General features: G+C 44.3%; 1 long non-coding RNA gene across 4 annotated transcripts; it reads left to right on the forward strand.

Annotated features, from left to right (window-relative positions):
- Positions 1-2,589: 2,589 nt before the first annotated feature.
- On the forward strand, positions 2,590-23,103 carry LOC130849245 (uncharacterized). Of its 4 annotated transcripts, XR_009052709.1 has the most exons (6): positions 4,146-4,319; positions 4,664-4,856; positions 5,001-5,064; positions 14,030-14,175; positions 19,669-19,705; positions 22,700-23,103. It is a non-coding gene; the product is annotated as an uncharacterized LOC130849245 (long non-coding RNA). The 4 variants fall into 4 exon arrangements; XR_009052711.1 differs by lacking the exon at positions 4,146-4,319 and adding an exon at positions 2,590-3,257 and having other exon boundaries at positions 4,711-5,064; XR_009052708.1 differs by having other exon boundaries at positions 4,664-5,064.
- The last annotated feature ends 3,333 nt before the right edge of the window (positions 23,104-26,436 follow it).

Raw genomic sequence — 26,436 nt, forward strand, 5'->3', positions numbered from 1 at the left:
GCACTGTTGGGACTTCCCTGGTGGTCCAGTGGTTAAGACTCCGCACTTCCACTGCAGGGGGCATGGTTCCGTCCTTAGTCGAGGAACTAAGATCCCACATGCCTGCAGGCTGTGCCGTGCAGCCAAAAAAGAAAAAAGAAAAGAAACAAATAGAAGATAAACCAGCACTGTTTGGGAGAACAGGGGCTTATCCCTCTATCTGGTGAGTGTGCCAGGGTTCCGTTAGAGATTTACAAGACTTGGTTGAGAGCCTTGAGGGTGACTTCTCTTGGCAAAAGTGAGTCACATCAGGAAGACTGCAGGTTTCCACTCCAGAACATGGGCCACGGCTTCCATCCCGCCTGGTCATACCGGCTCTTGGCTCTGGCCAGTCTTCTTATTGTCACAAAAGACCTGGGAGCAGGAGGATGTTAAATTAGCCCAACCCTCTACCCTCTATGGGAAGGACAGCACAGGGCTCCCCCCACATCCCCCCACCCCCCCACCCCTGTGCCAGAGAGGACAGGAGACGCTCATATGAAAGATTCCCGAATCACACTTCCTGCTGACACATTTCACCTTGTTTCCGTCTCCATGGCAACAGCCCCTTGTAATCCCTCTTTCATTTCCTGACAGCCAATTCATTCTTCACAGTGCTACCAGATATCTCTTAAGATGTGAGTTTGACCATGCCACGCCCCTCCTCAGAAACCCACAGTGGCTCCCTGTTGCCTGCAGAGTGTACGCCTGAATACTCCTGGCACTGGATGCCCTCCATATGGGCATTGGCGCCTCAGACTTCGTTTCCAGCCCCATCCACCGCCTTCTCCCTCCACACCCTGCCCTCCTGGACACTCCATGTGCTGCCCTGTCCCCCACCCGCCCCTCCCCATCCGTTCTCCAGCTCGGCCCTTTCCCTAAATGCTTCCTCCGTTCTTTTCTATACTTATTTAATTTATTTATTTACTTGGTTGTGCCAGGTCTTAGTTGCGGCAGGTGGGCTCCTTAGTTGTGGCATGTGAACTTTTAGTTGTGGCATGCAGGTGGGATCTAGTTCCCTGACCAGGGATTGAACCCAGGCCCCCTGCATTGGGAGCATGGAGTCTTAACCACTGCACCACCAAGGAAGTCCCAATGCTTCCTCCTTTGTAAACCTGTCCCCTCCTTATTCCTTCCTCAATTGCAGCACTGCAAATAGCAAATGAATGCAGTCAGCCCTCTTGTTGCCCTGCCTTGGATTCCGGTAAGGTACTCACAGGTCGCTTCCCCTATAGACAATAAGTTCTGCAAGGACACTGACCATGGATTCACCTTTGGGTGGGGCAGAAACCCGGGCTCTTCTATTTATTGGTAATATGATATCCTCTCTGGGCACAGCATCTTTTCCTAGTCACCATCTCTCTGTTCTGTTTTTATAAAGATGTTTCTTAAAACGGGGTTGGAGGAAGGTGAGGACTGTTGAAAGTCACCCTGGGGTGAACGCTGCTACTGACTGTGGGAAGTACTAGTCTAGTGTAAGGTAGAGCAGGGAAACGGCTGAGAACCACTGCTTGGAAGCCATGCTGCTTGAAAGAACAGCCCCATTTCCTCTCCAATCGCCTCAACCTGTTGCAGATGGGATTTGGTCCTTACAGAGCCGCCAAGTTCCTTCCTCTAATGTGATCCCCCAAGAGCAAAAGCCCAGCACATTGTTCCACACTCGACACTGTCAGTGCCATTTGCCTTGTTCAGTCTCAAACTCTCCACTTTCTTAGCCCCCTCCTGTGGGAAAACATTCAGAAGCCTTTCTGAAACCTTGAAAATGTTACTAAAAGTAATTAAAGTATGTGGGCCGGGCAACTGGGTGCAGGATGTCCTGCTTGAGCAGCAGAGGAACTAAGGGTGCTGGGCGTGGAAGCCATGGGGGCATAGGCTACCATGGAAACAGAAAATTGATCCTCTCTGGGGGCGCAGCCCCTTTCTCACTTGCGCACCTCATATCACCCTGTTTGGCCCCGGAGGATGGCTGGTTAGCCAGAGAAGGGTAAGATTCCTCAGGGGAGGAACAACCTAAGACAGGCACAGTCGCAGAGGGGCAACAGGGGTGGGGCACAGACCCTTAATCCTTTTGAGAGAGGTCTCCTGCCCCCAGGGCTGTTTTGCTCTCCACGCCCAGCTCAAATCCACACCCAGCTCAAATCGGACCCAGGAGGCAAACAAAGATCATTGCCCTCAGTCATGTGAGGTCTTTGTTTGTTTACTCAAAGATAACATTGTTTGTGGGACTAAACTGGGAGTGTTAGACCCTTAGGCTATGCCAAGAACTCAATAAAAGCAACCTGGGATCAATCAGCGAGGCTCTTGATCCTAGAGGTCTTGAGTCCCCTGTCCCATCTTTCTCTTAAATCTGTGTCTGTTTTTCCTTTAAGCTCCCGGCACCCGTCACTCACCTCGAGTCGCCAAGCTGGTCTCGGCACCCTCCTCCTGCCCCTCTGCTGGACCCTGTGTAAACCCCCTACACTGGATTATCTTGAGCCCAGCTCACATTAGTGATGCTCTTGCTTCATCCTGGCACACTGTCCCCAGACAACTCTGTCACTTGTGGGGCATTGGTAGCAGATGAGCCAAGTCTTAGTCTGTGTTCAAGAGCTGTCTGAGCTCCTGATCAGAATTTCTGACTCCTAAGTGGATAGCCTTAATTTCTCTCCTAATTAATGTTTTTATTGGGAGAGATATACTTACATTATCGGGTCCAATTCTTCACCCCTCTGCTTCACTGTGGGCTGAATATATCCCCCCATCCCTTGATTTGGGGCTTGGCCATTTGACTTCCTTTGGCCAGTAGGGTGGAAGTGACACTGTGCCTTAGCTGAGTCTCCAGCATTGCCGTGAAAGGAGCTTACCCTGCCTCCTAAGTCTGGGTCTGCAAAAAACACACGTGGAGCAAAGCTGCCCCAGCCAACGTGCAGACCTAAAGCCAGAAGCAGAGCAGCCCCATGACTGCAGATTCATTAGAGCCACTCGCCCTGCTGACCCCCCAGAGCTGTGAGATTAAAGGATTGTTATCTTCAGCCACTGAATATTGGGGTAGTTTGTTACACACCATTGTTGTAGCAACAGCTAACCAATACAGTCTTACATAGAGATGAAGGTATAAAACATAGATATACGAATTAAGATTAGTTATGCAAGGAAAACCCACATCACCACCACCAAGGGAAGGAAGTAAAATATCACTGAACACCCCAGAAACCTGCATGTGCCCTTCCTGATCACCACCTCCTCCCTCAGCCCTAGAGGTAAGTAACCACAGTTTTGACTTAAAAAAAAAATTCTTGCTTTTTTTCTTAGTCTACCACCCGTATGTGCATTCCTAAATTAGTTTGCTTTTGATTGTTTTTGATCTTGATGTGAATGGAATCTTACTGTGTATATTTTTTTGTGTGTCCTATTTTATTTGCTCAGTATGATTTGTGAGAATCAAAACAGATTGTTACATATAGCTATTGTTTGCTCATTTCCATCACTGAGTAATATTCGTTATGTAAACAAACTACCATTTATTGATGTATTCTACTGCTGACGGATATTTCAGATGTTTCTGGTTTTCTGTTATTACAATCAATCCTGTGTGAGCATTCCTATAATCAGGGGTTGGCAAATTTTTTTCTGTAAAGGAATATTTTAGGTTTTGTGGCCACGTATGGTCTCTGTTGCATATTCTTCATTATTTTGAAATAAATTTTGAATTACGGGAAAAAGAGGAAAAGCCTTAGAAAAATGTAAAATCGTTCATAGCTCACAAGATGTACAAAACCAGACTGGAGGCAGGATGGGGCCTTGGGCTGTAGCTTGCTGATCTCTGCCCTCACACGTGGATAAATGTTTCTGCAGGAGCATAAGGGCTGGTCACAGGGTTCACACACCTTTAGCCTCACTAGATAATGCCCAGTCTTACATTCAGCATGTGGAAGATGGAAATCCCATCTCCTCAAGCAAAGGGGACCATGGGCACCTGCTGCACAAAGAAAATGACATTCCTGTGGTCCCTTGGGGCTGGAGTGCTCTGCCACTCCAACTTCTTTCCCTCTCGGTCCAGGTGGTGCCAAGCTGCACCGCTGTCAAGCTGGTGCCTGCCACAGTGTGCCAGGGAGGGTGGTGTCAGACAGGCCAGAACAGGGAATCACACCACACATGGAGGCGAGGTGGGGAGCTTGGATTTTATTCTGACCGGCAATAGAAAACCAGTGGACCGAGTGAAGAAGGGCCCAGGACAAGTCTGAGCTACATTTTAAAAAAATCGCTTTGGCTGCTGAGAGTGGAATTTTAGGGGACAAGAGAGGAGGAAGGGAGAGCAGAAGGTAAGGATGTGACAGCTGGGGGCTCGTGAGAGTGGGGGGGGGTGGGCAGGGGCCAAGCTGCCTGCGTCAAGTCCTTCTCCGACATCATCGTCTGCGCCTCCTCCTTCACACCCACAGCTCCAGCCACCCTGCGCTCAGCCCCCAGCACATCCCACACCCAATTTCTGCAATCCTCTCTCCTCTCACCCGGGGAACACAGTTCACATACCCTGTCCGTGTGAATCCTTCCTGGCTGCCCCCACCCCCCACCCCGACTCCCCCTGCCGACATCTGCGTCTCCACGTCATCTGATTTAATGATAAATGTAACATATGCCCTAAGTCTGTTTTCTCACTGAACTTTAGGGGACTCTTACCTTCGAGTCTTATCTTTGTCGTTCTGCCTACCGCAGGCCATCCAGTGGGCATCGAAGCAAAGAGCTAAATCCGTTGTCTGGCAACTGCCACCAGCAGGGCAGATGCAATCCTGACTGGGGTGGTTAGGAACCTGAGGGCCATCGGCTGGTAAAGTGGCTGAACCAGAACTGGAGCCCACAGGGTACGTGGACCCTTCAAAAGATTAAGGAAGTGGCTGCCTACGCTGTGCCACAGGGAGCAAAGCTGGAGGCGCCCAGGACTGGAACCTCCCTCACAAGGAAGCTGGACCACACCAGCTGATTAGCTTCTTTTATCTCTCCTACAGCATCGGTGGTCCATTACAACCACCTATGCCCCGGACGTGACCCAAGGCGCTGCTTCTATTCAGTGTGAGTTCTTGGCTCCATTCTTGCCTGTTCTCCTGAGAAACTGCCACACACAGATAAATTAACTCACAAAAAAAGGTCACACCATCCAATTGGTTGGCTATTGGGATTCTGGAGAAATAAAAAGAAGAATAGAGGGAGAAGTTTGCTCTTTATGCTTCTGTTTTCTTGCCCTTGACAAGAAAGAAAAAGTGATTTTGCAGTTTTCCAAAACAAAAAAAGAAAAGAAAAGAAAAAGAATAGAGGGAGGAGAAGAGGAAATAGGAAGTGGAGCTGGTCTGGCGGGGGAGGGAGAGAAAATTGGGAAAGAATAAATGCTGGTTTGAGGGACTTCCCTGGTGGCACAGTGGTTAAGACTCTGCCTGCCAATGCAGGGGACACGGGTTCCAACCCTGGCCTGGGAAGATCCCACGTGCCGCGGAGCAACTAAGCCTGTGCTCCACAACTACTGAGCCTGTGCTCTAGAGACCTTGAGCCACAGCTAATGAGCCTGAGTGCTGCAATTATTGAAGCCTGCGTGCCTAGAGACCATGTTCTGGAACAAGAGAAACCACCACAATGAGAAGCCTGTGCAGCATTGAAGAGCCAAGGCAGCCAGTTTAAAAAAAAAAAAAAAAAAAAGAATAAATACTGTTTTTTGTTTTTATTATAAGCTATTAGGATATTATTTACAATAGTACAGTAAAGAATGTGTTTTATTAAAACAGCAAATTCTTTCAAGGTGGATTATACCAGGGCTACACACACTGTGTTCCAGGGACAGGGACTGATCTGTGAACTGCATGGCCAGTCCAAGAAGAAATAAGTGCAGAAGTTAAGAGAAATTTTTAAGACAGTTTCATAGCAATTTGGCAGAGTAATTTTCCGAATGTTGAGTCTAATAATGAAATCAGGACTTGTATTTTGTGAGTTTATTTTCAAAATGTCATTTTCTTAGTGTAGGGGAGGCAATTTTTACCTCTGCCCTCTTGGGGTATTTGGCTGGGCCTGAGAATTAAATTGGCATATAACAGATTACCAGGAGAAAAGCATACACATTTGTTTATGTGACACAAGGGCCCTCATAAGGAAATGCAGACCCAAAGAAAGTGACAAACCCTAAATGTTTTTTATGGTAGGTTGAACAAAGAGAGGCAATTGTAGAAAAGTAACAAAAATAAAAGGGAGGCTAAAGGAAGATGAGAATTATTTCAACAAGATCTGTTTGTACAGGATTGTCTTGGGTTCAACTCCCTGGCCTTGGTGATAAGAAAGTTATCTTCATCCAAGTGTAGGGAAGACATCTTCCATCTGGGGTTTTTGGCGTTTTTGTTTTTTTTTTTTGCTATGCGTGGGCTTTCTTTTTAGTTGAGGTGAGTGGGGGCTACTCTTTGTTGTGATGCACGGGCTCCTCATTGTGGTGGCTTCTCTTGTTGCGGAACACCTGCTCTAGGCGCTCAGGCCTCAGTAGTTGCAGCACATGGGCTCAATAGTTGTGGCGCACGGGCTTAGTTGCTCTGTGGCATGTGGGATCTTCCTGGAGCAGGGATTGAACCCATGTCCCCTGCATTGGCAGGCAAATTCTTAACCACTGTGCCACCTAGGAAGCCCCCATCTGGCGGTTTTATCTCCAGCTTTTAGGGAGGAAAAGGGGAGAGTCAGAGCACCCTTCTTGCACCTGCTGTTTTTTAAATGTATTTAGCTCAAACTAATCCTTATGCCAAAGTGGTATACTTTGGGTTGGCATATTCTGCCACCTTCCCTAGCAACTTTTAAAAAAAGTTTTTACTGGTGTACAACTATAACATATAGAAAATTTTGCTTTTTGTTTTTGTTTTTTCAATAAACTTTATTTATTTACTTATTTACTTATTTGTTGGCTGCGTTGGGTCTTCGTTGCTGCACATGGGCTTTTTCTAGTTGTGGTGAGGGGGGCTACTCTTCATTGTGGTGTATGAGCTTCTTATTGCGGTGGCTTCTCTTGTTGTGGAGCACGGGCTCTAGGCGTGTGGGCTTCAGTAGTTGTGGCATGTGGCTCAATAGTTGTGGCTCGCAGGCTCTAGAGTACAGGCTTAGTAGTTGTGGTGCACGGGCTTAGTTGCTCCTCAGCATGTGGGATCTTCCCCAACCAGGGCTTGAACCCGTGTCCCCTGCATTAGCAGGCTGATTCTTAACCACTGTGCCACCAAAGAAGCCCCCTAGTAACTTTAAAAAATTTTTTATTTTATATTGGAGTATAGTTCATTTACAATGTTGTGTTAGTTTCAGGTGTACAGCAAAGTGATTTAATTATACATATACATATATCTATTCTTTTTCAGATTTTTTTCCCATTTAGGTTATTATGGAATATTGAGTAGAGTTTCCTGTGCTATACAGTAGGTCCTTGTTGATTATCTATTTTATATATAGAAGTGTGTATATATTAATCCCAACCTCCTAATTTATTCCTCTCTCCCACCTTCCCCCTTTGGTAACCATAAATTTGTTTTCTAAGTCTGTGAGTTTGTTTCTGTTTTGTAAATAAGTTCATTTGTACCATTTTTTAGATTCCACATAAAAGTGAAATTGTATAATACTTGTCTTTCCCTGTCTGACTTACCTCACTTAGTATGATAATCTCTAGGTCCATCCATGTTGCTGCAGATGCATTATTTCATTCTTTTTTATGGCTGAATAATATTCCATTGTATATACGTACCACATTTTCTTTATCCATTCATCTGTTGATGGAATTTTAGGTTGCTTTCATATCTTGGCTATTGTAAATAGTGGTTTCCCTAGTAATTTTTAATGTATTTTATGGAAGTATTGATCTGTGACACATTGGCAATAAGGAGAAACAAACCCTATCCCTCAACCAAGAGGCTGGAGAAGTGCTGAGCTCAGCTGGGGGAGGCCTGGGAGGAAGAGGCTGGGGCTTAGCTGGTCCCATGGGGGCTGTGCGGGGAGGCCCCTTAGGGTCCTTTGAAGAACTGAGAACCGAGTCCCCCTGGAGAGGCAGCACCAGGTGTTGATGCTCAAAAAAGAGGAATGGCCAGTGCTGGACAGAAAAGCAGCCACAACCAGGATGGAGGCTACTACAAAAAACAGAGAGAGGATGGCTTGCCACAGGTAGTCAGAGAAACAATGGATTTCCTCTCCCTGGTTCCATTCTCAACACAAAAAGAATAAAAACATAAAACAAGGACCTACTGTAGAGCACGGGGAACTACATTCTATACCTTGTAATAACCTATAATGGAAAAGAATATGAAAAAATAGATATATGTATAGATGTATAACTGAATCACTCTGTTTTGTTCACCTGAAACTAATACAACATTGTAAATCGACAGCACTCCAATTAGAAAAGAAGAAGAAGAAGAAGAGGAGGAGGAGGAGGAGGAGGTGGCGGCGGCAGCAGCACAAGAGCACAAAGACGTGAGGATGAAGACCCTCTTCACTCATCTCTACCCACTCCCTCCAAACCCAAGCCATTGCTTTTGGATGGTGTTGAGAGGAGATTTGAATCCAATGAGACTGAAGTGCTTAAATGTGGAAAGTCTTAGTAACCAAAGTGTGACTCTCAGAGCAGGTTGACCCTGGAGCCACATCTACCCAAGGCAGCACGTGCCCCTTGGGCCACCCTCAAGATCCGTGAGGGATGGGACTTCCCTGGTGGCACAGTAGATAAGACTCTGGGCTCCCAATGCAGGGGGCTTGGGTTCCATCCCTGGTCAGGGAACTAGATCCCATATGCATGCCGCAACTAAGACCCGACACAACCAAATAAATAAATAAATATTAAAAAAAAAAAAAAAAGATCTCCGCGGGTATTACTGATGCGAAAGTCAATTCAAAAATCCTGGATTATGCTGGGACCTTTGCTACCTTAGGCTTCCATCTCAATATTTAGGGCGGAATAATTTTCACCAAAACCAGATGAACTGCCTGAATGAATCAAACTTGGGGAACTCAACACGGCTGCCTCTGGAGGGAAGGGAAAAAGCAAATCCTCCAGGAACTCTGAATCCAGCTGGGGAGATGACACAGCACCGGACCTGTCAGGTGGTAATGTGAGGACGGCTCCAGGTAGAGCACCAGGGGTGGGCTCTTCGAGCAGCACATCGGGGGACTTCGAATTAATGGGAGAAGTTAATGTGCAAAGAGAGGCCTCTTTGAAGACTGGGTGTAGAAGGCGGGTAGAAGTTTAATAGAGAGGGAGCGATTTGTTTGTTTTGCTTTTTGGCTAGAAGACAAAGGAAAAACCACAACAGCCTCAGAGTGGCCAGAATGCCAGAGGGCTTCCTGGGTAATGAACACAGAGCAGGTGACTCAGGTCTGTATCTCAGAGTCATGGGTACCTCAGGGGCAATAAAACCAGACTCAAAGGGCACCCTTGGTAGTGGCTCATAACTGCTTGAGTGGCGATAAGGAATTTTGAAGATCAGCCAACCAGGCTGATAACATCCCTAGTTGCAAACAATGGAGGACAAGCCAGAACCTCCTCAGATCAGGAGCAGGCAGGGTCATCCTGACCTAAAATGAGACAGGCTCGGTCCTGAACATGAGGAGGGGTTGGCTCCCCATCCCGAACCCTCAGTAGGTCAGGGTGATCCACTCTGGGACACCTCTTATCTCCTCCACTGTGCACTCTCAGTGTATTCCAAGACACGTACAGCTACAGCGGAGAGTGAATGTGGGTGGCTTCGAGGTAGAGCTGAGATCTCATGCCTGGAAGAGACCCCTGGGGCAGAGCCTAGGCAGCTCCCAGAAAGGTGGAACCATCAGCCTTGTTACATCACCAGTCTCTTTCCAGAACACCCTGTTATATCCTTCTGTTCATCTGCAAAACCTCTCTTTTTCTGGGAAAAGGGGTAGGTGGTTATTTTTCATTTTCAGAAATTCTCAAGAGGTAAAACCAAGGTTTAAGGATTCGAGAGGAAAGAAAGCAAATGTTCTGCCAGCTTCCCCTGGCTCAGCCCTCAGGAGAGCCCTTGGGCCCTGCTACCCTGTGTGCTGTGCTTGTTCCTTTCGTAGGTAGCAGCATAAGGAACTGGGAGGTGGGGGTGAAAACAACACAGCCCCACGTTCCGGAGAGCCTCTGCTCACCAAGCTCATCGTCTCCCTCCAGACTGGCTTGGCTTCTTCCCTTGTCTTCCTGACCAGGCCACAGGCCCAGGGTCATTCTGGATTCTTCCTTCTCTTTTGCCCTCAACGCCATTCTCTGTCTCCCACCATCTAATCAATCACCAAGTCCTCTCCACCTCGCCTTCTACAACTTCTCAAATGTAAAATCTTGATAACCAGTGAATAGAGGTGCTGGCTACGTGGAGGTTCGTGACACTAGTCTCTCTATTTGTGTGTCAGTCTGTTTCCGAAAGAGGAAGTTAAATGTCACAAAAGATAAATAACGTTTCTCAAATTGGTCCCCTCCACTCTGTTCCTTCAGCCTCTCACCATCTCTTGCCAGGATGACTTCTTTGCAGTCTCTCTGCCTCCTGCCCTTGCCCTCCTCAGCCCCAGCCTCCACCTACTCCTACCAGCCACCCTTAGATGGACAGACGTCCTTCCCTCAATGCTGACTGTAGACGGCAACAGTTAAACTGCTTGTTTGGGTTTTTTTTTTTTTTTTTTTTGGCCACCCACGCTGCATGTGGGATCCTGGTTCCCTGACCAGAGAATGGACCTGCGCCACATTAGAAGTGCAGAGTCTTAACCACTGGACAGCCAGGGAAGTCCCAGTTAAACTGCTTTTGTGTGTGTGTGTATGGTATGTGAAAATGTACTAATTTCATTCTTTTTCATGTAGTGGTACAGTTTTACTATTACCACTAATAGCAGGGACTCTTTTCTCCACTGTATATTCTTGCCTCCTTTGTTGTAGATTACCAGTTAAACTGCTTTTAATTGAAGGAGTTGCAAGACATGAGACCCAGCTAGGCACTCAGCCAGGAAGCCTTTACCCCAGGGTGGGGGTCAGGACCCGGGTTCTGGTCCCAGTACAGCCACTAGCTAAGCCATTTCCTGTGCTTCTGGTCTATAAGAAAAAAATACATAAAAACACCATGTTTTCACTTTCAAAGGGATTTGAAGCATGTTATCATCTTGTATGAACCACAAAACAGACCCTTGTGTTTGTTTTTGTGCCAATAAACAACAACATCCTACTGTATAGCGCAAATATTAAAAAAGAATGTATACATGTTCTTTTTGATGTTTTAAGTGAATACAGAGTCTATCACATCTGGTTTCAATTCAGAAGATGAGGACTTGGCGCTTTTTTAACCTGCCACCACTCTTTGTAAATATTTATCTTCTTTTCACCATTTCAATATGTTTACATCACATCTTTAGATTAGTATCATATAATGAATACTGCATTATGTTAATCATTTAAGTCTTTTATCATTCTTTTCATGTAAACCACAAAACTATTATTATTTGTATATTGATCCTCTTGGACTGATTTTATTTTTTTTAAGTATTTTTCTTTAATATTTTATAGTTTTTTTCCCCTGGGAGTTTCTGTAAACACTATTTTTTTTTCTTTAAGAACTTTTATTGAGATACAATCGACACAATAAACTGCATATATTTAAAGTGTAAAAAAAAAGAATGAATGTATATGCATAACAATCACTTTGCTGTATAGCAGAAATGAACACAACACTGTAAATCAACTATACTTCAATAAAACAAAACAAAACAAAACAAAACAGACTTTTGGGGAAGGCAGGGCATGTTTTGAGGTTATTTCAGCCAGGGTGTCCTAGGTGAGGTATGAAATGAGTACCTTTCTGCTCCCTTCCCAGAGGAGGGCAGATACACGTCTGGCTCAAGCAAATTGAGGACCTCATCTCAACTGACTCACTTGTCTGCAACACGTTCAAATGCCAAAGCAAACAGAGAAGAGGAGAAGCCTTGTAGGAAGAAGGAAAGCAGACACATATTTCAATTCATTAAGATGTATTTTTAAAGGCATGTATTTTAAACTGTGCAACAGAAAAGGACTGATTCTTTGGATGACCAACCTGAAGTTTGCAGAGGTGAACTGATTCTTGCCAAAGTAATTCTTAGTATAATAGGGAAGAACCTTTGTATTCTGTTTCAAGTTAATCACTAAAGGGTGTTACCTACATAAGCTTAAATTGTACATGATGATCCATCCCTAGGAACCCTGCCTCCCATGCAATGAGCATTAAGCTAAAATACTGGGACTTCCCTGGTGGTGCAGTGGTTAAGGATCCACCTGCCAAAGCAGGGAACATGGGTTCCATCCCTGGTCCGGGAAGATCCCACATGCTGCGGAGCAACTAAACTAAAATACCTTTGTTTAGCTCACAGGAAACATCCTGACCAGGCCCACCTGTGAATAGCTGCAGGAAGGAAGAAATTAACACATCCCCTCTAGAGTCTAACTGAAACCAGGACTTTACCCCCTTCCTTTTTTTTTTCATTTATTTATTATTTTTTTAAGATTTTTTTTCATTTTATTTATTTATTATTTTTTTTGAGGTACACCAAGTTCAATCATCTGTATTTATACATATATCCCCGTATTCCCTCCCTCCCTTGACTCCCCTCCACCCTCCCCAACCCAGTCCCAGTCCTCTAAGGCATCATCCATCCTCGAATTGAACACCCTTTTTTATACAGCAACTTCCCACTGGCTATCTATTTTACAGTTGGTAGTATATATATGTCTGTGCTACTCTCTCACTTCATCTCAGCTTCCCCTTCACCCCCCGCCCCCCCAAACCTCGAGTTCTCCAGTCCATTCTCTGCATCGGCATCCTTTTTCTTGTCTTGTCCCTGAGTTCACCAGTACCATTTTTAGATTCCGTATATATGAGTTAGCATACAATATTTGTTTTTCTCTTTCTGGCTTACTTCACTCTGTATGACAGACTCTAGGTCTATCCACCTCATGACATATAGCTCCATCTCATTCCTTTTTATAGCTGAGTAATATACCATTGTATATATATGCCACATCTTCTTTATCCATTCATTTGTTGATGGGCATTTAGATTGCTTCCAAGATACTTTTAATATGGACCATTTTTTAAAATATATTTATTTATTTGGCCTGGGTCTTAGTTGCAACATGTAGGTTCCTTAGTTGCAGCAGGCAGGCTCTTTAGTTGTGGCATGCATGTGGGATCTAGTTCCCTGACCAGGGATCAAACCTGGGCTCCCTGCATTGGGAGCTCAGAGTCTTATCCACTGCACCACTGGGGAAGTCCCTATATGGACCATTTTTTAAAGCTTTTATTGAATTTGTTACAATATTGCTTCTGTTTTATGTTATGGTTTTTCTGCTGCAAGGCATGTGAGATCTTAGCTCCCCGACCAAGGACTGAACCAACACCCCCTGCATTAGAAGGCAGAGTCTTAACCACTGGACAGCCAGGGAAGTCCCCCCTCCCCTTTTAGTGTAAAAGAAGCCTATATTCTAACTTAGGAAGATGGTTCTTTGGGACACTAGTCTACCATCTTCTCGCTCTGCTGGCTTTCCAAATAAAGTCGCTATTCCTTCCCCAACAAATCATCTCTTGATTTATTGACCTGTTGTATGGCAAGCAGTACAAGCTTGGACTCAGTAACATTAGTAATAATAGTAAGAGTAAAAATAATAATAGCAGCATAAAATATTTATTATATATCAGGAGCAGCAAAAAGAGCTTTCTCATTGACTTCCTACAATGACCCTGTGGTATGAATAGCATGCCTTTCACATAGATGAGGAAACAAACCATGAGAGTCCTAAGTCCTGGTACCAGGAATTGACCGTTGCTCTGCTGGACTCCGTGGCCCATGTCCCTGTAACTGCTCCACCATATGTCTCCTGGCCGCACTGGCTGGTTTCCTGGTTATTGTCAGGGCTGGGGTGGCACAATAATAAAATAAATTTTAAAATAAAACAAAGTGTTCATGTGTGTGTGCATGTAAAACATGTGTGTCTGTGTGACCCAATCATACGCATCCCCTCTTCACTTCTCAGGTTGTACCTGCTGGGACAGGTGGAGGCCTCTTTCCTTTCAAGAACATTTTCTTCAGTGCCCTCAGTGGCTATGTTCAATCTTCATTGCCTGAGGTTGAGAAAATCTACCCCTGAAGGAATCCAACCTGAGCGTAACTCTCTAGAAGGTACGTAGCACCCCTGATTTGCTTACCGAACAGCTCTCTTTTGTGTAAATTTGCTCACCAGGTGAGCATCACCTTGTTACCACGGGAGCACCACCTTCCCATCTCCCTCTGCTCTTTCTCCCTCTTTACCTTCACTTCTTGCTTCATGCTAATTTTTGCTCCCTTCTGTGTTTGGAAAGAAAATGAGGTGGAGGGGGACTCCCTAAAAGAAAGTCCAGAAAAATGGAAAATAGGGACACTTCCCATCATCTCTGTCCCGGATGCTGTTCACAGGGCCACACCTGCCCTCCAATGCCCCAGTGCAGGAAAATCTACTGTCCCTGCCCCCTCATGTTTCAAATAGGCATAGGAGGAGCTGGGCAGGGGGGAGGGGGCGGGGATGGTGTTCCTGCTGCCCTCTGCAGGGAGGGGGTCCTGAGCACCCCATGGAGCATTTATAGAAGCCCTTCCCAGCAGCAAGGTCGGAAGAACCTTGTTGGAAGGAGCACAGGGATCCCCAGAGAAGCCTGGGCAGGGAAGACAAAGTGGAAAAACCCACAGTCAAAAAAGGAAAGAAAAACAGAGGCATCCTCTTAGGAAAAGACCAGCGTCCACTGCTCCCTCACGTGGCTGCCAGTGCCTTTGGTGCCCACAGGTCAGAGCTGAGTCTCTTTTTGTCCAGAACCAGTTTTCAGTAACTAACCAGCTCTGAGGCCCTTGCTTTTCCCTTGGGCCTGCTATTTCTCCTGCTTTCTTGAGGGCTGTTTTTTCCCCTTTGATTTTCTCTCCCACTGTCCCTTCCTCCTTCACCTGGGAAGGCCCCCAGTGAACACCACCAGACTTGGGTGTGTGCCCAGGGATGGAGCAAACGAGGACCAAGAACGAAGACATTAAACACCGCCCCCTCCCCGCCCCCGCCATCTAGGTGGTCCCCTTCCCAGAACTCAGTCATTTTGACAAGCCTACAAGTTCCAGTCAGAGAACAAGTTTTCCACAGTAATCAAGCTCAGGGAGGACTGAGGTAACAAGAGCTAAAGGCTGTTATTGATTGACGTATAGTTGATGTACAATATCATATGTTACAGGTGTACTATATAGTGATTCACAAGTCTTAAAGGTTATACTCCATTTATGGTTATTATAAAACATCAGCTATCTTCCCCATGTTGTAAAGGCTGGGTTTGAAGGGTGGCAGATTAGTGTAGACAAGGCCAAAATTTAGACCCAAACCTGTAAGAACCCAAGGCTTCAACAGGCAGCAAACTTCCCTGGTGATGCCAGAGTGCTTGCTTTGTAACCCTCATCTGAGCAGTGGGTGTATCAATATTCCCCATCGTTCAATCAATACCAACTTGCTGAGTGCCCGCTCTGAGCTTAGCACTCTGCAAACTGTCGTGGGCGATGCCAAGAAGCAGAACAATAGCATTCTTCCCTTAGTTATCAGGTAGTAGAAATAGGACAAGCACGTGGGAGAGAATCGCATACTGTTTCACATGGTTAGTTTAACTTCAAAGGGAACAAAGGGAACACACAGTTAATTTGTGCCAGAAGAGTTCAGAAGGAGGTAAGCGTGGGGAGTGTACTGGAGTTCTAGGGCTGCCGTAACAAGTCACCATAAACTGGGTGGCTTAAAGCAACAGAGATACATTCTCTCACGGTTCTGGAGGCCAGAAGACTAAAATTAAGCTGTTGGCGGGGCCATGCTTCTTCCAAAGATTCTAAGTGCGAGGATCCTTCCTTGCTTCTTCCAGATTCTGGTGGCTCCAGGAGATCTTTGGTTTATGTCAACATCACTCCAATCACTGCCCCTGTCTGTACGGCCATCTCTGCTATGTCTTCTTCTTCTTCTTTTTTCTTATATTTATTTATTTGCCTGTGCCAGGTCTTCGTTGTGGCATGCTTGACCATCGTTGCAGCATGCGAACTCTTAGTTGCAGCATATGGGATCTAGCTCCCTGAACAGGGATCGAACCTGGGTCCCCTGCATTGGGAGTACGGAGTCTTAGCCACTGACCACCAAGGAAGTCCCTCTGCTATGTCTTCTAAGGGCATTTGTCCTTAGATTTAGGACCCAGCCAGGGAATCCAGGATGCTCTCATCACAAGATGCTCAACTTAATTATATCTGCAAAGACCGTCTTTTTTAAAAAAAAATATTTATTGCAATATAGTTGATTTACAATGTTGTGTTAGTTTCAGATGTACACCAAAGCAATTTGATTATACATACAATTATACATGCCTATCATTGAATTATACATTCAATTATATAAATACATATATACTCTTTTTTTTTACATTCTCTCCCCTTAACTTTATTACAAGATATTGAGTATAGTTCCCTGTACTATGCAGTAGGTCCTTGTTGGTTATCTATTTTATATATAGTAGTGTGTATATTTTAATCCCAGACTCCTAATTTATCCATCCCTCCCCCGCCCTGCTGTTTTTCCAAATAAGGTCACATTCATGGGTTCCGGGGCATGGACATATCTTTTTGGGTGCTACCATTCAGCCCGCTATAAGTGATATTCCTCGTGTTTGGGAAATGCACTTTAATTCTTCACTCATTCACTCAGTCATACGCGTTGAGCACCTGCTATGTGCCAAGCACCATTCCAGATGCTGGGGACCCAGCCCTGCAGGTTCCTGCTCCTCATGAAATTTCCATTCTAGGGGGAGGAGATGGACCATACATCATTAGACAAATAAACAAGAAAACATTAGGAAATAATGAGGGCTGTAAGGGAAATGCACCAGGGACATATGATGGAGGGATCTGGTGGCTACTTTAGACTTAAAAGGGAAAGACCTTCTGTGAAGGTGATGTGGAGCTGAGGTCTGCGTGCCAAGAAGGAGCCCATGTGCAGGGACTGGGCAGAGGAAACAGCAAGAACAAAGCCCTTGGGAGCAAGCTTAGCACATTCAAGGAGCAGAAAGAAGGGCTGGGACATGGTGAGTCAGAAAGGAAGTGGCAGGAAATGGGCCTGGAGAGGCAGATTGTGACAGATGGTGTGATCCCTGGAGGCCAGGTAGGGAGCTTGGCTTTTATTCCAAGAGCCAGGGAATCCATTCGGTTTGAGTCAGGAGAACACTACAAGCTAAGTCATGATCTGGGTGTGGAGAGGGAAATGGGCTGCAGGAGGGCAAGAGTCGATCAGGGAGACAAGTTATGAGTTAGGAGGTCACTGCTGCCATAATTGAAGGTATGGGTGGTAGCTTGGACCAGGTGTGGTACGGAGATGGAGAGGACAGATTCTGGAAATCTCCCGGAGGTAGAGGTGACAGGACTTCCTGATAGATTGGTCCTGTGGGGTAAGTAAAGGAGAGAATCAAGAATGGATTTTACTTACACAATATTGTAAAGCAATCATACTCCAATAAAAATTAAAAAAAGAAAAGAACGGATCTTAGACATATAGCTGATTTACTTCACTGTACAGCAGAAACTAACACAGCACTGTAAAGCAACTATACCCTAATTAAAAAAAAAAAAAAGAATGGATCTTAGTAGCCAAGACCTGGAAGCAACTTAAATGTCCAGCAACAGATGAATGGATAAAGAAGATGTGGCACAGGAAATTCCCTGGTGGTCCAGTGGTTAGGCCTCCACATTTCCACTGCAGGGGAGCATGGGTTCGATCCCTGATCGGGGAACTAAGATCCTGCAAGCCTTGCGGTATGGCCAAAAAAATGAATTAAAAAAATTAAAGCAAAAGAAGATGTGGGGACTTCCCTGGTGGCACAATGGTTAAGACTCTGAGCTCCCAATGCAGGGGGCCTAGATTTGGTCCCTGGTCAGGGAACTAGATCCCACACACATGCTGCAACTAAGAGTTTGCATGCCACAACTAAGGAGCAGGCGATCCACAACTAACGAGCCCACCTGCTGCAGCTAAGACCCAGTACAACCAAATAAATAAATAAATAAAAATTTAAAAAAAATAAAAAAATTTTAAAAAAGATGTGGTACATATATACAACAGAATATTACTCAGTAATAAAAAGAATGAAATAATGCCATTTGTAGCAGCATTGATGGACCTAGAGATTATGACACTAAGTGAAATAAGCCAGGCAGAAAAAGACAATTATCATATGTAATTGTTTATATGTGGTATCTTTAAAAAAAAAGGATACAAATGAACTTATTTACAAAACAGAGTCACAGAAGTAGAAAACAAACTTATGGTTACCAAAGGGCAGAGGGGAGGAGGGATAAGTTAGGAGTTTGGGATTAACATATACATAATTCTACATGTAAAATAGATAACCAACAAGGACCTACTGTATAGCACAGGGAACTACACTCACTATTTTGTAATAACCTGTAAGGGAAAAAAGACTCTGAAAAAGAATAAATACATATATATGTATAACTGAATCAATGAACTCTGCATCTGAAACTAACTCAACATTGTAAATCAACGATACTACAATTAAAAAAAATTAAAGTTAAAAAAAGAATAGAGCTTAGACTTATTCTGGTGATCATTTTGCAAGGTACACCTGAAACTAATGTTATATGTCAATTATATTTCAAGATGAAAAAATGTCAACATGCTAAATGAAAAATAAAAAGAGTGGCTCAGGTTTTAGAGCAAGCAACTGAACTTCTGGTTTTGGCTTTGGTTTTTGCTTTTAATTGTGATTAAACACACACAATGTAAAATTTACCATTTGAACCACTTCATGTACAATTCAGTGGCATTAAGTACATCCACAACGCTGTGCAACCATCACCGCTATCCACTTCCAGAACTTTTGGGTGTGTATATTTTCTGCATTGAACAATCCAAGTATTCATCAGATTCTGCAGGAAGCAGAGAACGTGAAGTTTCTTGGCAGTCAGCGCCACTGCATCTAAAGGCCCATCTCTGATGCGGGCTCCTATGTCCTCCTTTCCAGTGGGCTCCTGAACACAAGGCATGTGACATCATGCTTTTTTTTTTTTCTTTTTTCTTTTTTTTTAAATTATTTTAAAATAAAATGTATTTATTTATTGGCTGCATTGGGTCTTTGTTGCTGCACGTGGGCTTTCTCTAGTTGCGATGAGCAGGGGCTACTCTTCATTGTGGTTTGTGAGCTTCTCATTGTGGTGGCTTCTCTTGTTGCGGAGCATGGGCTCTAGGTGTGCAGGCTTCAGTAGTTGCAGCACACAGGCTCAATAGTTGTCGCACACGGGGTTCGTTGCTCCATGGTATGTGGGATCTTCCTGGAGCAGGGATGGAACCCATGTCCCCTGCATTGGCAGGTGGATTCTTAACCACTGTGCCACTTAGGAAGTCCCCATCATGTTTTATTTTTCTCTTGATTTCTCTTGATTTTCAGCAGAACCTAGGAAGAGTCCTGGGCACGGTGCTGATTAGTAACTTCCCTTTGACGCTAATTAGGACTGAGGCCCTGATACTCCACTAACCTGCCTCCCCAATGCACATGCAGGAGGCTTCTGGGTGGAGCAAGGGTTAAAATCCTTTTTACCTTAACAGGAAACTTCTCTCCCTCTCATCTACAGGGGATATCAGTTGCCGATGCCAGCTCCGCGATTCGAGGTGAGTGACGGGTGCCTCAAGCTTGAAGAAGACACAGACACAGACTGAAGAGAAAAGTGGGACCGGGGGGCTCAAGACCTCTCGGATCAAGAGCCCTGCTGACTCATCCCACGTTGCTTTTATTGAGTTCGTGGGCTAACATTCTCAGGTTACACCCATAAACAATCAAAGGCCTCACATGACTCAGGCAATTAACTTTGTTTGCTTCCTGGGTCTGAGTTGAGCAGGTGTGGATTTGAGCTGGGCCTGGAGAGCAAAACAGCCCTGGGGGCAGGAGACCTCTCTCAGATATTGGGGGTCTGTGCCCCACCCCTGTTGGCCCCTCTGCGACTGTGCCTGTCTTAGGTTGTTCCTCCCTTGAGGAATCTTACCCGTCTCTGGCTAACCAGTCATCCTCTAGGGCCAACCAGGGTGATATAAGGAAGGCTCTATGCACCACCCCTGTTGGCCCCTCTGCGGCTGTGCCTGTCTTAGGTTGTTCCTCCTCTGAGGAATCTTACCCGTCTTTGGCTAACCAGCCATCCTTCAGGGCCAAACAGGGTGATATTAGTCTCCACGCCTCGCACCCTCAGCTCCTCCACTGCTCAAGCAGGACATTCTGAATCCCATCGCTCGGCCCACATACTTTAACATTTTCAAGGTTTCAGAAAGGTTCCTGTATGTCTTCCCACAATCAGTTACAGAAAGGTTGGCTGAAGGACAAGAGGGCTGATACCTCCAATTGAAACCCTGGAGGAGGCGGAGGCATTACAGATGCCTGCAGCGAGGGAGGAGGGTGGAGGGTGGAGCTGAGGGGCTCTGAGCGGCCTGGTTTGCAAAGAGACCTTGGCCTTTAACAGCTGACTTAAGAGACGTCTCTATGATTAAAAAAATAAAACAAAACAAACAAAGGCTACCTATGGAGAACTCATCGTTCCCCATCTCCAAGCTTGGGCTCCCCTAAGTTATGTGTGTGAATCAGTAACAATTGCTTCTATAGTTTAAGGATTTATAGGGGATTAAGACAGTGCATCTCTATTTTCTAAATGGTTGCATTTTTATACCCCTCTGGGGAGAAGCTTAATGGTGTCTTCTAGATACTCCTGTAGAGGAGCTATCCTGTAGGTAAAATAGCAAACTAGTTAAGAGACTGGCCCAGCAAGAAGTTAACTAATTACCTTTATCCTCTTATTAGTATAAGGAGCTTAAATGGATTTTTTTTAATTGAAGTATAGTTGATTTACAATGTTGTGTTAATTTCTGCTGTACAGCAAAGTGAGTCATACACACACACACACATTCTTTTTTTATATTCTTTTCTATTATGGTTTATCAGAGGATATTGACTATAGTTCTCTGTGCTGTATAGTAGGACCTTGTTGTTTATCCATTCTATACAAATAGCTTACATCTTAAGTGGTTAAGCTTAAATGGTTTTAATTCCTGTTTTAGTTTGCCATTGCTGCTATAACAATCTATCCCACAATTGGTGGCCTGAACAATATAACTTGTTATCTTACAGTTCTGTAGATCACACATGTCCTGGGGCTAAATCTGGGCGTCACCAGGGCTGTGTTCCTTTCTGGAGGCTCTAGGGGAGAATCTATTTCCTTGCCTTTTCCAGCTTCTAGAGGTGCCATCACTCCTTGGCTCACGGTCTCTCCCTCCATCCCCAATGCCAGCAATGGCTGTGGCATCTTTTCACTCTAATCTCTTCTTCTGTCTCCCACTTTCAAATTTAATTATCCCTGTGATTATATTGGGCCTGTGATTATATTGGGCCCTGTGATTATATTGGGCCCACTGGGTAAAACAAAACAGTCTTATTTTAACTTCAGCTAATTAGCAACCTCAGTTCCATCTGCTCCCTTAATTCTCCTTTTCCATGTGAGGTAATGGATCCAAGCAAGACCCTGTAGGGCTCCTATGTACAAATCCTTTCTGTGTCCCCCGTGTCTTGTTTGTAGGCAATAGGCTTCATTCAGCCTCCATGACCTTCCCTGAGTTCCAAAGTGTGGATTCAAACAGTTGCTAATCAGGAAAGGGAGGGAATCCAGAAACAAGGGAGGAGCAGCCAAGAAATACTTGGGGGTAAGGCCCTGACTCCTCCTCAAGGAATAGACATAACTGTATATCTTTAAGTTCTTCTGCAGAACTAGCCCCACCCCCTGCCAAGGTGAAGGATGGTATTGATAACTTCAAGCTGAGCACAAGACTCCTGGAACACCACCCTGTTACCTCAGCAGCAACCAATCAGAAGAAAGTCACATGTCCTGCAGCCCTCACCCCAAATGTTGCCTATAAAAACTTTTCCCCCCAAACCATCAGGGAGCTTGGAGTTTTTGAGCACAAGCCACCTGTTCTCCTTGCTTGGCCCTGCAGTAAACCTTTCTCTGATCCAAACACCACCATTTCTGTTTTATTTGGCCTCCCTGTGTGTCAGGCACATGAACTTTGTTTGGTAACACCCATAAAAGAGATCATCAGAACAGCAGGCTCGCTCAAGTGAAGCCCATGGGTCAATGGTCAACAATCCTTGCCCATGGACAGAAGTCATAGTCTCTTTACAAGTGCCTCGCTGAAAAAGAAAAAAAATCAACTTTATTGAAGTATAATTTACATACAATAAAATGCACCCATTTTTAAAATGGACACTTTAATGAGTTTTTGACATTTATACTCACGAATCCATCAACACAATCAACATATAGAACATTTCCACCATCCGAGAAAGTTTCCTCATGCACCTTTATGCAAGCCATCCCACCACATTCCCACTGCTGGACCAGGAAATCACTGATCTGCTTTTCATCACTATAAAATAGTTTCTTTTCTAGAATTTCATATAATTGGAATCATGGGTATTTTTTGTGTCTGGCTTCTTTCACTCAGTTTAATATTTTGAGACTCATCCATGTTGTTACACATATCAGTACTTTGTTCATTTTTCCTGATGAATAGTATTTCATTCTACGGCTATACCACATTTTTAAAATCCATTCCTGGACTTCCTAGGTGGTGCAGTTGGTAAGAATCCGCCTGCCAATGCAGGGGACGTGGGTTCGATCCCTGCCCCAGGAAGATACCACATGCCGCAGAGCAACTAAGCCAGTGTGCCACAACTATTGAGCCTGTGCTCTAGAGCCCATGAGCCACAACTACTGAGCCCATGTGCCGCAACTACTGAAGCCCACATGCCTAGAGCTCATGCTCCGCAACAAGAGAGGCCACCACAATGAGAAGTCTGCGCACCACAAGGAAGAGTAGCCCCCTGCTCGCCGCAACTAGAGAAAGCCTGTATGCATCAACGAAGACCCAACACAGCCAATAAAATAAATAAATAAATAAATTTATAAAAAAAAATAAAAAAATAAAAAAAAATTCATTTCTTTGTTGATAGGCATTTGGGTTCCTTCTAGGTTGGGGCCATTATGAATAAAGCTTCTAAGAATATTTGTGGACAAGTCTTTGTGTGGACACATATTTTTATCTCTCTGGGGTAAACACACCTAGGCGTGAATTGCTAAGTCATGTAGTAAGTATATGTTGAACTTTATAAGAAACTGTCAAACAGTTTTCTGAAGTCGTTACTTCATTTTGCTTTCCCACCAGTTCTGTATGAATGTTTCCATTGTTCTACATCCTTGTCAACACGTGGTGTTATCTGTTCTTTTACTTGCAGCCATTTTAGTGGGTGTAAAGTGGTATCTCATTGTGGTTCTAATATTGCATTTCTTTGAATATACATTGAATCTCTCCCTTCCCCCTGCAAACATATTCCTTAGAAAAGAGAATTGCCTTATATTTGTGTCCTTATAAAGTGTCCCATGTTATGGAAGGGCTATCTCAATTATTTTATATAACAAATCTTTGGGGCAGACACATTAGTAACAGAAAACAGAAGTGGCTAAAAGTCTATTTAAAATGAAACTAGATCCCCAGATCCCCTCCTCTATTCTCAACAGATGGGTAACTGCCCCTTTCTTCACCCCAGCTAAAGCCTCGAAATTTATTCTCTGCAGATAGTAACAGAGTCTTGAACTGAGCCACACCAGAGATGGTTAAGGGTCAGGATCCTGTTCTCTAAAACTGGTGGACCAAGTAAGGAAAGTGGGGGAGGCTCAGATCACCCTACACCCTACCCAGGCTGGACTAGCCCCATCTGTGAGCCCTGAGCATCCAATCAACTCTTTGATGTTTTACTATCACATAGGAACTGAGAGGCAGGGATTTTCAGACATTTGGGGATGATGATCTCTTAGATGAAAGACAGAAGCAAGACAAACAAGAATCAAAGAAATCAACTTGAAGGAAACAATGACAAGAAAGGATGTACACAAAGGAGATATGTGAGAAGATACTGCATCTATGGAATAAAGAGATGCTATGAAAAAGGGACAGAGAGTAAAACAAAGCTCCCCAAAATATATTATGCTAAATATATTACATTATGTAATGTTAACATGTTATAATAAGATATAATGGTAGAATTAGAAACTCAGAGGTGTTGGAAGATGAAATTGAGGGAATCTCCCAGAAAGTAGAGAAAAAGACAAAGAGCTAGAAAATTTGTCAGAAATGATAAGAAAACTAGGGCACAAGCCAGCAAGCCCAGAATCTGAGAACCAAGAGAATGGAGGGTAGAAATTATTGGAAAATAACTCAAGAAAAAATTTCAAAAACTGATGACATCAGTTGGTGGAATATAAGGGCCTTTTTGTCAGTGGATAAAAGCAGACCCACCACAGACATCACCATGATACCTCAGAGCACTAGGGACAAAGAGAAGCTCCCTTTTAAAAGCTTCCAGGGAAAGTATAACAAATTGAATTGGCAGCAGACCTCTCATCGGGACAATGGAGGCTAGAAAACAATGGGAAAACACCTTAAAATGATCTGTAGGAGAATGACTTGTGACCAAGAGTTCAATTCCAAGACAGATCATCAGTCAAGGATGGGGCTGCATGAGAGCCATTAACAGACATGAAAAAGTTTCAAACATTTTAGCTACCATGCACCCACTTCCAGAAAGCTTTTAGAGGATGTATTCCAATGTAGGAGTAAACCAAGAAAGAAAAAAAGCCATTTGACCTGGGAATCTAGGTCTCAACACAAGAGCAAGGAGAAGGGAATCCTCAGGGCAGTGATGGTGTAGAGAGATCCCAGGATGACAGCTTGGCTGCAGCGCAGAGAGCAACCTGTCCCCTTAGGGGCCAGTCACCAGGCTCTTGGGAAGATGCCCCAAAGAGAATGATGTTGGTAAAATGCATGCTGTGCTTAAATCTACAGTAAGGAGTTTTATATTTCCAAAGGAGATTTGGGGGAAAATGAGAGATAAGTATGGAGAAAATAAACCTAAAAAATAAGACCAGTATTAAATCCAGGAAAAATTAAAAGTTGGGCAGGAGAGAAAAAGTAATCCCAGTGACTAGCTGTGAACAGTGTGCAGATATGGTGGTGGGGGCCAGGGAGAGGGCTAAACCCTCATTTCCAGCATGAGAAATCAACACATAATGCCTACTAGCCACATGCCAGCATGACAATATATGAGGAGACTACATAATTTTAAAATATGGAAGTAAATGCTAAAAGAATTGGCTAAAATGTTTCAAGAGTTGATCTAGGGAGCAGGGTGTAAGAGTGATTTTTTTTCAGAAGAAGCTTTGCAGGACTATTTGACTCTTAAATAATGTGCATATATTTCTTTGATTAAAAAAAAAGCAGACAAAATTATCTGCATTGACTTGAGAAAGTATTCACAATGTAACATTAAGTTAAATAATAGGATATAAAATGTATATTCAATACAGTCTCATTTCACTGAAGTATGTGTATGGTGGGAGGCAGCTAGAAAAAATTTTAGAAGGAAATATTTCTGAGTGGTAGGACTAGGTGTAATTTAAGTTTTCTTCTTTATATTTGCCTAGATTTTCTCATTTTTATTTGACAGTTGACATTTATTCATTTGCAATTAGAATCAAAAGCTTAAATAGAGATGCTGTGTTGGTGGCGGTCAGCTTTGCAAGACCAATGTTCTTTTACATCATCCTGTTTCTCCACTTGGGATTTCTTCCAACTGAAAGTTTACCCATTGTATGAAGGCTCAGCTCCTGGGTCAAATGTCTCCCTCTTCATGGAATTTTCCCTGAAGACAGCACCTCCCAGTCTCTGCTCTGTTGAACCTGGTGTTTTGCCCATGTTATTTACACAAGCTGCCGTGTGGGTTTGGGAGGATGTGCTCTCAATTCTTTACGCTGCTGTAGCCCCTTGGGAGCAAGAACCATTCCTTACGTACCTCCATATCTCCGTAAGGAGCACCCAGATGCAACCCTCACTGCAGGCATTCAAGTTTATGAACTGTATTTTACAGGTGGGGAGCTTGGTTGTGAACACAAGCAGGTTAACTCACTCACACCACTTTATTATCTGCTTTCAAGTGCTGCACTCTGCAACAAGGCAGGTAACTTGGCTGGCAAGATCAGTTTTGGGGGTAGGAGGTTTTATACGCCCAGTAGGAAGACAAGCCCCCATGCAGTGGTGGCTTGACGCCACCTAAAAGCATCCTTGTGTTGCATAGATGAAGGCTCACATGCTCAGAAAACTCAGCTCTTTGTCCCCTTTGGACAAATAAAACAACTTAAAGGCATCCCGTCAATTAGTGAATGTAGCACAAAGGTATGTTCAAGCCTTAAGATCAGAACTAAGGACAAAGCAGTTGGGTTGTCTGTTAGATGAATTGAATGCTTATTTTA

Source organism: Hippopotamus amphibius, chromosome 3 (assembly GCF_030028045.1).
Source record: "Hippopotamus amphibius kiboko isolate mHipAmp2 chromosome 3, mHipAmp2.hap2, whole genome shotgun sequence".
Taxonomy (NCBI): Eukaryota; Metazoa; Chordata; class Mammalia; order Artiodactyla; family Hippopotamidae; genus Hippopotamus; species Hippopotamus amphibius.